Genomic DNA, 9620 nt, shown 5'->3' on the forward strand with positions numbered 1-9620 from the left:
CCGGCTCACCACCGGTGCACACTGTTGCAAACATGCCATAAGGCACATTTGTTTTCCCCAGCGCCAGTGCTCCACTGCTCAGCAGTCGTGCGGACCTCTGGGCAGTGGAGAGGTAGGTGAGGGCATGGGGGAAGGTGGAGAGGAGGCCTTCTGGGGTGGGGGGAGGCGGAGGAAAAGTGGGGATTGCGTGGGGAGGAGGCGTGCGAGTAGGGGGTGGGAGGGAGGCAGGACTGGTGGAGCTTCACTGGATTCTCAACCTCTGTGTCAGGCCACCTGCCCGACACGGAGGCTCTTAATTCTACTCCGACCCTTAGGTCACCGTAGCACTGAGTAGCCCCATTGTGGGGCTACTCACCTTACCTGGGGGGACAAAAGTTCTCTCCTCCCAAAGAGCCTGCAGTGCTGCCCACTGAGTGTGCAGTCATTTTCAGGGCCACTGCAGCCCCGCATACCAGGCAGCTCAGAATTGGACTGTTAGTCTGTATCAGTATTCTGTCCGTTCCAGGTTTCAGATGTGGGTCTTCCCAGCCCACACTAGGGGCACCTAGGACCAAAGTCTGAGGCCTTCTGCAAACTCCACTACAGAGCTTAGGTCCATTCCCCAAAACCAACATATCAACAACAACAACAGTATTTATATACCGCTTTTCAACAAAAAGTTCACAAAGCGGTTTACAGAGAAAATCAAATATCTAATGGCTCCCTGTCCCAAAAGGGCTCACAATCTAAAAAGATGCAACACCAGCAGACAGCCACTAGAAAAGACACTGCTGGGGTGAGGTGGACCAGTTACTCTCCCCCTGCTAAATAAAAGAGGAGCACCCACTTGAACATATGACATTGCCATTCAGATTCTAGACTGTTCTGTCATCTGAAGGAACTTCTAACAGTGTTGTTCCTGGTTTTAGGTAGTGATCTTTCCCAGCCCAGTTTAGAGATACCAGGGATTAACCTAAGAACCTTCTGCATGCAAAGCATGAAGTTTACTACTGAGCATGGGGTTTACTACTGAGGAGGGCAGGGAGTAAAGTCCTGCTTAGAACACTCCTCATCTTTGAGGGCCAAGGATGGACAACACCTTCTCCAGAAAAAAAAAAGTGGTTATTATCAATCAATAAAGTCAGCCAATATTGCCCCAGTTATGCACAGAAAGTCTCTTTGCCTTTCTCGCCTCCAACTGAAATCTGAAATGGCACCCTGATTATCACTGTCTGAACCATGAAGGATGGCAGAGAAAGGCAGGGACATTTTAGTGGCATGGCCATCAGTGGAACTTACCTCTTTTTGGATTGCAGTACACATCACTCTCCCTGCCGATAAACCAATCCTTTCGACTCCCGACCTTATCTCCAGTGTGGTCACCGCCTTGGTCTGAAGGACGCCTGCAAAAATGGGAGGACCGACTAGTCCAGGGATGTCAAACTCGTTCAAACAGAGGGCTGAAGCTAGCTAGCATTCATGGTGCCTGCAGAGGGCTGGAAGTGACATCATTAAGCAGAAAGTGACATCATTAAGCAGATGATGGCCAGAAATAAACACTTTGCTCTGATAGAGCTGCAAATGACAGAAGAGAAAAATGTACAAATCTTGTTCATATTTTCAATATATAAGAGAGCCCAAATATAATGGGCAGCAGATAAATTGCTGGGGGGGGGGCTGCATTTTGCCCATGGGGCTGATGTCTGACACCCCTGGACTGGCCCTTCTGTTTCCAATGCTTTGTAGGGAAGAAACAGGCTTGTTTCTTTGGAAGACCCAGAGAAGGCGTGGGGTGGAGGGCATCAGGCCAGGGCCATCTTTGCTTTTGCAGTCTATTCTGAGGACGCATTGGGTGAGCCTAGCAACCATTGCCCACAGAGCCCTGAATTTTGCTGTTTGGCCATTTTGGCAGGGGGCACCCCTTTTGGTACCTATCACCCAACCTCTTACCAAATCCCACAGCACAGGCACTGCTCATCCATGACCTTCTTTCGCATCTGGGTTTAGCAATTCGGGAGGGGGGGGGGAATGGCACTCCTTACTGGTTAGGCCAGAGCAGCCTCCAGTTTTTCCTCCCTGTCAGAAAGTGTTCCACAGTGTTTTGGCTTATACAGGATGCAGGGGCGTGCTGTGGTGGGTCAGGTGAGGCAGAGCCTCCCCACCAGAGTCCTTTAAAACAGTGGCGTCGCTAGGGGGTGTGGAGGGTGCAGGCTGCACCGGGTGATGCGCACTGGGGGGGTGATGCGCACTGGGGGGGTGACACACTAAAATCGCTGTGGTTAGGAGTAACCCCATCATATTATATACTGTTGAATGTGGAATTTTGAGCAGAATGCAATGCAAAAAACCAGAGTGAAATATCTCCTTTCTATCAAAAGTTATGGCCAAAACACCGAGAACAAAAAATGCATGGAGCCCTATAGAAAGTGAAAGGGAGCCATATTGCGCGTTTTACTCGCGAGTAAGCAAATATGCCTTGGAAGATCAGGTGAAGGAGAGTGCAAGGCTACCAGAATGGTCCTGATCCTATGCACCTGCAGCTAAACAAGTGCTCCAGAAGGCAGCCTCCCCCCCCCTAAAAAGGATCAAAACAGAGGCTTCAGCTGATAAGGTGAACTTTTTTGAGACTTGCAAAGCCAGGTGGATCCTGACAGTGATCTGGTTTAAACAGAAGTTCTTCAATTGAACTGGGCACTGGGTAGGGCTGAAAACCTTACTGGTTTTGGAGGGGGGGGTGTTGTTATTGCAGGCAGGCTGCAGAGAAAATTCACTTGGTGGACCAGGGCTGGCTTCTGCTTATTAAATTATTTGTTTTACTTTAATTATTTATACTTATTTATTTTAATTTGCCTGATGATGTCACTTCCACCATGACATCACTTCTGGTGGGTCTTGAACAGATTGTCATTCTAAAAAGTGGGTCCCAGTGCTAAAAGTTTGAGAACTGCTGCATTAAGGTGTTAGTAACTTGACACCTTACTAGTGACAGTGGCGGTGACTAGGGGCGGTGACACCACTAGTGACTAAAATCACTAAAATCATAATTTGGAAGAATAATACCATCATGTTATATATCAATCAATGCGTAATTTCATGCAGAATGTGTTCTATCTTGTTCTGTCAAAAGGTACGGCCAAAAAACCAGTGGGGGTGGAGTGATAGTACATCACCACGCCCACCACCTGGGGTGTTGCCCCACCCACTAAATGGGGGGTGACGCACTGGCATCCCACACCGGGTGACGCGAACCCTAGTGACGCCACTGCTTTGAAAAGCATTGCTTCTGTCTGAAGCACCCAAGCACCCTCAACCCATGCACAGAGTGTGGAGGGTGGAGAGTGCAGAGTGTGTGAGTTGAGGTGCTTGGGTGACTCACACAGCAGCAGCACTCGGTGGGGAGGCTCTGCCTCACCTGCAGCCACCACACATCCCTGACAAAATAGGGGTTGCTAAGCAACCACGGAGGCCTTGCTCTTCCCCGGGCTGAAGTCCAGGCCCAAAACAGAGCAAAACACAGGCCCCAAACTGAGGAACGTCCTTCAGGTTGTGTCAGGGAGTAAGGAGAGCGGACGAAGAAGATGGACTGGGGTTAAGGACCAGTGCAGCCCCACCAGCCTTCCTGAGGAGCAGCTACCTCCTGCTTTGTTTCCAGGGAAAGCAGATGAAACTTGGGGGGGGGGGGTCCAAGATGGAGGCATAGAGCACCCCAAGGGCAACCAGCCTTCTTCAGAGCCCCTATGCATTCGAAAGACATATGTCTGCGAGTTCATTTCTCGGTTCCTGGGGCACCCAGAAGACAAGCAAAGCTTCCTTGGGTCAGGCACATTTAGCGTGCCTTTTATTTTGTCTTTGCTGGAACAGACTAAAACAGCTAGCTGACCAGCCAGCCGGGGTGGATTGCTCACATAGTTTTCCCCTGCCTTAGAAGGACCCGGGTCTGAGGCCCAATTCACAGTGTGGTGGTCAACCTGTGTCTCTGGGCTGGGCTCTACCACTTCAGGCTGCAAGTTGGGGCTGCCTCACATGATGGAATGCTCCCCTTACAAGAAATAAAAATCCCTGCCTGAAGAAATCTCGCATTTCAGGGAGATGGCTAAGCTACAAACTTCACCCAACACTACAAGTTTCTGCAGGAAGGGATGTTTTCCTTAGCATTGCTATAGCAACATGAAGATGGTGAACATAACTTAAGGCCATTGCAGGGTTATTAAGAGAGGTAGTGCACAGACTAAGACTTAACTGTGAATCAAGACTTCCCTGGTTTGAATCTGGACTCCCAGAAGGTGGACTTAGGCAAGTCCACCTGGAAAGCTCTTGGCACACTCAAAGCACTATACGAATTCTAAGAACAAATTTCTGCAGTTTAAAGAGTGGCCCTTTAAACTTTGCTGAGAATCCAGAATATAAATCATTTAAATAAACAAATAAAAAGCACTTTGCAAAACAGTTCAGCTCCTTGGCAAGCTAATTTAAATGGGATGCAGTTCTCTTGTTGTCATGTGTACTCCCTGGGGCATTTGGTGGGCCGCTGTGAGATACAGGAAGCTGGACTAGATGGGCCCATGGCCTGATCCAGTGGGCCTGTTCTTATGTTCTTAAACTACAATTCCCAGGAGGCCTTGCAGGTCTTCTTGTTATCTGGTGTGCTCCCTGGGGCATTTGGTGGGCCACAGTGAGATACAGGAAGTTGGACTGGATGGGTCTATGGCCTGATCCAGTGGGGCTGCTCCTGTGTTCTCAGATAGGCCTTTAGCTTTGCCAAAGGAAATCAGAACTTCTTGCAAGACTTCAGCCTCTTTGCAAAGTAAGAATGCATTTGAAATTGCATGAGTCACCTGAGAACTCAGATCCAATGTCCTAAAACTGGACCCTCACCTCACTTACCAGCAAGCTAAACCAAGGAGACGCCTAGAGTGGAATTTGAATAAAGTTGGCTGGTGTTCAGTCATCACATCTGGCAACATGGCATGTGTTGAGGAGTCTCTGAGATGCTCCACAAAATCTCTGACCAAGAAAGGTAATGGGACGAGCACATGCAAGCAGAACAAGAGAGGAGCACCCCTACCTGGCAACTTGCCCACACACCCTGTGCCACCCCTCCAAGCCTGCCTCGACCTTTAGCCTCCACAACGGCCACCCACACTGATCCATGACCCTCGGGTTTGTTTACCCACCAAGCACAGTGCCCACACTGTCCTGCGGGGGCACCTAGTCCCACCCCCAACGCCCTTGTAGCCCGGATTAATCACTAACTTGCCAGGGCACAGACACCCAGTGCTCAGGTCACACAAGAGCCACGTGGTCAAGCACATGGTACACTCAGGGACACGTTCCTGCCCATGTACAACTCTCCACACTTCCTAATCCCCACCTTGCTTCATTTGTCCCTGACATGTGGAACAAAGACCCCCCCACCCCCCCCACCCCATCCCATCAATCTGCTCAACTGAAAAGACCCTTGGTTGGCAACCCTCAGTCTCGAAAGACTATGGTATAAGCCTACAGCACCTGGTATTCCCAGGTGGTATCCCATCCAAGTACTAACCAGCCCTGACCCTGCTTATCTTCCAAGATCAGATGAGATCGGGTATGTGCAGGGTAACAGTTGCTGCTGAAAAGACCCTTATGCTGAGGAATTTCATTTGGAAAAGAAATCAGCCCCCCCCAAAAGTCCCAACCTAGAGATGCTAGAACCTTCCCACATTCCCCACTCCTTGGAACCCCCACCCACAACCTCATTTCTTCATGTTTCCCCTCCTCCCCTGATTATTCATATCTAATCCCTCTCCTGCCGTGAGTTATTAAACTGAGCTCCAGAGAACATTTGCATTTGTAGCTTCTGTTTCTCAGAACTTCTTCATCACAGCGGACATGTGTTCCCGAAAGACGGCTGCCTTTCCTGATCTTCTTTCGAAATCTTTAGAGACTGAAGAGCACAGAGTGTGCTCTAAAGTACGCTTGCACTTCACAGGGGACTGGGACAAGATCACACAGCCTGGCCATTGAACTGAGTGTGTACCCCAGTATGCATCCCAGAATCCTTTGCAATGCACAGATGTTCTATGGCAGACACTCAGCATCAGATCAATGTGAAAAAAAGAGATAGAACATTTGAAAACCACTGGTAGAGATTTATTTATTTATTTATTTATTTCTTATACAATCAATTCTTTTTGGCTTTATCTAGCTATCCGTTCACTCCGAACATGTTCAAAGTTACTACTTTCTTATTTGTACTTCGCACATCTAGGGGTTGTACTATGGTCCTGGAAAGCAATTCCAGTGCTTCTCCCCAGTAATTAATTATCCAACTAAGGGTGAATTTCTAAAGAGAGGTGCTGGGGTTCCGGTTTCCCTTGGCAGCCACGCACTTTAACATGGAATCCCTCCCACAATCCCCAGAGACCTGTGGGCAGCTCATGCTGCTCGACAGATTAGGAGAATGAGATTTTTCACATGTACAGGGGCAACCTTGTTCTTATGACTCCAACGTTCCAGGACTGAGAAGGCACCAAAAATGAGTGAATGGGTTGAGTAAGAGTCTGTCCCTAGTTCACATATCATCTCAGCCACAAATCCACTCAGTGGCTTTAGGAAAGCCATTTCCTATCAACCTCAGTCCCATATCTGCAAAATGGGGATAATACCACCTGCCTACCTTACTGGGCTGCTATACAGGTTATAGGTCATGCACATGGATATAGTGCTTAATTCTATCTGATCTCTCTCTCCCCCCAACACATAATCTCTCCCTTCCCACCTCATCAGACATGCTATAAATAGAGAGAGCATTCCTTTCTCACATTCACTGTCTCCAGGCCTACTTCCCCCCACCCCCGTTTTTCAACAGCAATGCCACTTTCAGAGGTGGGGATCGGCTGCCCAAGGGGTGCCAGCCAGCCAGCGGTGTGGCTGCTCCCATCCTGGCTGCCTGCGTGAATGGAGCCAGTGTGCGCGGGTGCGTGTGTCCGCCGGCTGGCCGGACGCAGTGCGATTCCACACATTCCTGGAAAAAACAACACCAGCCTGCAAAAAGGCCTTCTGTGCCTGCGGCAGCCCTGCCCTTTCCAGACTGAGGAGTGGAACTGACGGCCACCTCCTTTTCCTTTCGTTCCCAGGAAAAGGAACCTCCAGAATCCTCCCCAGGAGGAGGAGGGAACCACTGCAGGGGCCTAACTTTCCTTCCATCTTGGCGCCGTTCCCTTTCTTATTTTATTTTTTTAGAACTGGCCTGCTGCCTTGTTTCAGTGGCGGTGGCAGGTAGAATTTACACAGGCAAAGCTTTCCCAGACATGGGATGGGCAAGAGAGCTACACCTGATGAATTTCTGTCTGTCACTTGAGTGTTAGAGGTTCTACTTCATCCTCCTTTGCAAATCCAAGGGTTGTTGGCATTCCAAAGACTTAGGGCACAATCCTAACCAACTTTCCAGCACTGGCATAGCTGTGCCAGTGGGGCATGTGCTGCATCCTTCAGTTGGGGGGCAGTCATGGAGGCCTCCTCAAGGAAGAGCAATGTTTGTTCCCTTACCTCGGAGTTGCGTTAACCTTATGTCAGTGTTGGAAAATTGGTTAGGACTGCGGCCTTAGTTCCATTCTGCCCCCACCCTGACTGCAGGGAAGGTCCTGCAGGCTGACCTGGTATACTCCCACCCCACCCCACCCATCTAGATCAGGGGTGTCCAAACATTTTGGCAGGAGGGCCACATAATCTCTCTGACACTGTGTTGGGGGCTGGGAAAAAAAAGAATTAATTTACATTTCAAATTTGAATAAATTTACATAAATGAATTTATTAGGGATGGAACTTATATGAATGAATGAGGGTCTTGCAGTAGCTCGAGGCCTGTAAAAGGCCTTACACAAAGCAAGGCCAGCCTTTCCTTTGCTGCCACTGCTGCATCACAGAAGTGAAACAGCAAGTAGTGGAGGGAGCCCTCATCCCACAGCTCAGGTGAAAGGTCGAACAGTTGTCCTCAGGCTGAAAGCAGTTGCATCAAGTCAGCACGGGCTCCAGGAAGTCTCCAGAGGGCCAGAGGCTCATTGGAGACTGGGGGCTCCCTGTGGGCCTGATTGGGAGCCCCCGTGGGCCACAAGTGGCCCCCGGACCGGGGTTTGGGCACCCCTGATCTAGATGATGGTGTTGCCTGAGCTCTGGGGGGGAAATGGCCCATTTTTAATATTCTGTACATATATTCATTTGTTTTGGCAGAGCTTGTGTGCCTTTCGAACCGCTGGTTAAGCTTTTGCTATCGCTGTATCTCCATTTTGGGACAAGGTTCACTTGTTGAACCTTTACACAACTTGTTGCCTTTACACAACTATTAGTGGCGAAGCTAATAAGAACCCAGAGCATTTATACAGCACATTTCAAGCTTTCAGAGGGCTTCACATACATTATCTGACTTCAACCCTGCAAGGCAAACCATTGTCATTTTTACTCAATGCGGCAGAAAACTGGGGTTGATAGAATGAATGCTTACTTGAAACCATCTAGTGATCTCATGGTTGATGTGAGATTTGAATCTGGGACTTTGAAATTCATAGCTCTTTACATGGCTGGTCCATACACGAGGCTTATTGAGGTGTCAGGCACCGGATTGGCTGGGGTGTCCCAGCCTTCCTCTGCCCATTCTCCTTCACTGCTCCTGCTCCCCATTCCCCGTATTGGAAAAGAGGGGACAAAGCAGAAGAGGAAATGTAGAAAAGAGGAGCGACGCTCTAGCCCACCACTCTCCTCTCCTCCTCCACACTTCCTTTTCTGCTCTGTCCTCCTCTTACTTTTCCCATCCAAGAGCAGAGGCTGAAGTATCACCAGATAAGGAGGGGCAGGATTTGGCTCACTACCTCAGATGCCAAGAGGTCTTGGCCCAGTCCTGGCTCACACCCTTTGCCACATCGCTACACCAGCTCTCAAAGAGGCTTTAGAAAGGGGAGCAATTTTTAAAAAATGGGGCAGTTCAAGCAGGATCGGTGGGTTCCAATCCTCACTCAGCCACAGCTAGGAGCATCCTTGGGTAAGAGTCACTATCTTGCAGCCTGGCCTACCTCACAGGGTCATTGTGAAGGGCACATAAAGATAATCCCTTGCGCGATGACACCATGAAGTCTTTGGAGGTCAGGTGGGCTATCTAAATACAATAAATAAATTCAATCAGCGAAGGCTTGTGGTTCAAAAAGAAGGCACCTGCTGTGCGTGCAAAAGCTTCAGTCAGGGCTGGGCGAGTCCTCCGCCTGAGACCCTGGAGAGCTTCTGCCCGTTCCTGCAGATGTGACTGTGCTAGAGTGGATGTGGGTCAGACCTTTCCATGCCAAATTCTACACGCTGGGGCCACCTGCACAGAGAGTGAGGAAGACAGAACTGTTGGCGCGCAAGCCTGCCTACAGCTGCCTCTCCACCCCCTCCTGTCAGTAAGAGGAGGCTTCCCCCAGCTTGGAAATGGGATGAGATCTCTGTTGCCCTGTCCCTCCCCACTTCCCTCAGACCAATCTCTCTCCCTTCCTTCCTAGAGCTGTTTTTTCACAGTTTCCAAGGCAGACCAGAGCAAAGGCTTGACCAGAAAGGGCTCTTTATTCAATGAGTCTGGCTGGGCAGTGAAAACGTCATTCCAGCAACACCTTCTTAATGAAAACACCGCAGGC

At 49.5% G+C, this 9620-nt stretch overlaps 1 pseudogene; it reads right to left on the reverse strand.

Moving 5' to 3' along the window:
• Positions 1-5475: 5475 nt before the first annotated feature.
• LOC136661845 (5S ribosomal RNA) lies at positions 5476-5595 on the reverse strand (annotated as a pseudogene).
• Between the last annotated feature and the right edge of the window lie 4025 nt (positions 5596-9620).

The sequence above is a fragment of the Tiliqua scincoides genome, chromosome 10 (assembly GCF_035046505.1).
Source record: "Tiliqua scincoides isolate rTilSci1 chromosome 10, rTilSci1.hap2, whole genome shotgun sequence".
Classification (NCBI taxonomy): domain Eukaryota; kingdom Metazoa; phylum Chordata; class Lepidosauria; order Squamata; family Scincidae; genus Tiliqua; species Tiliqua scincoides.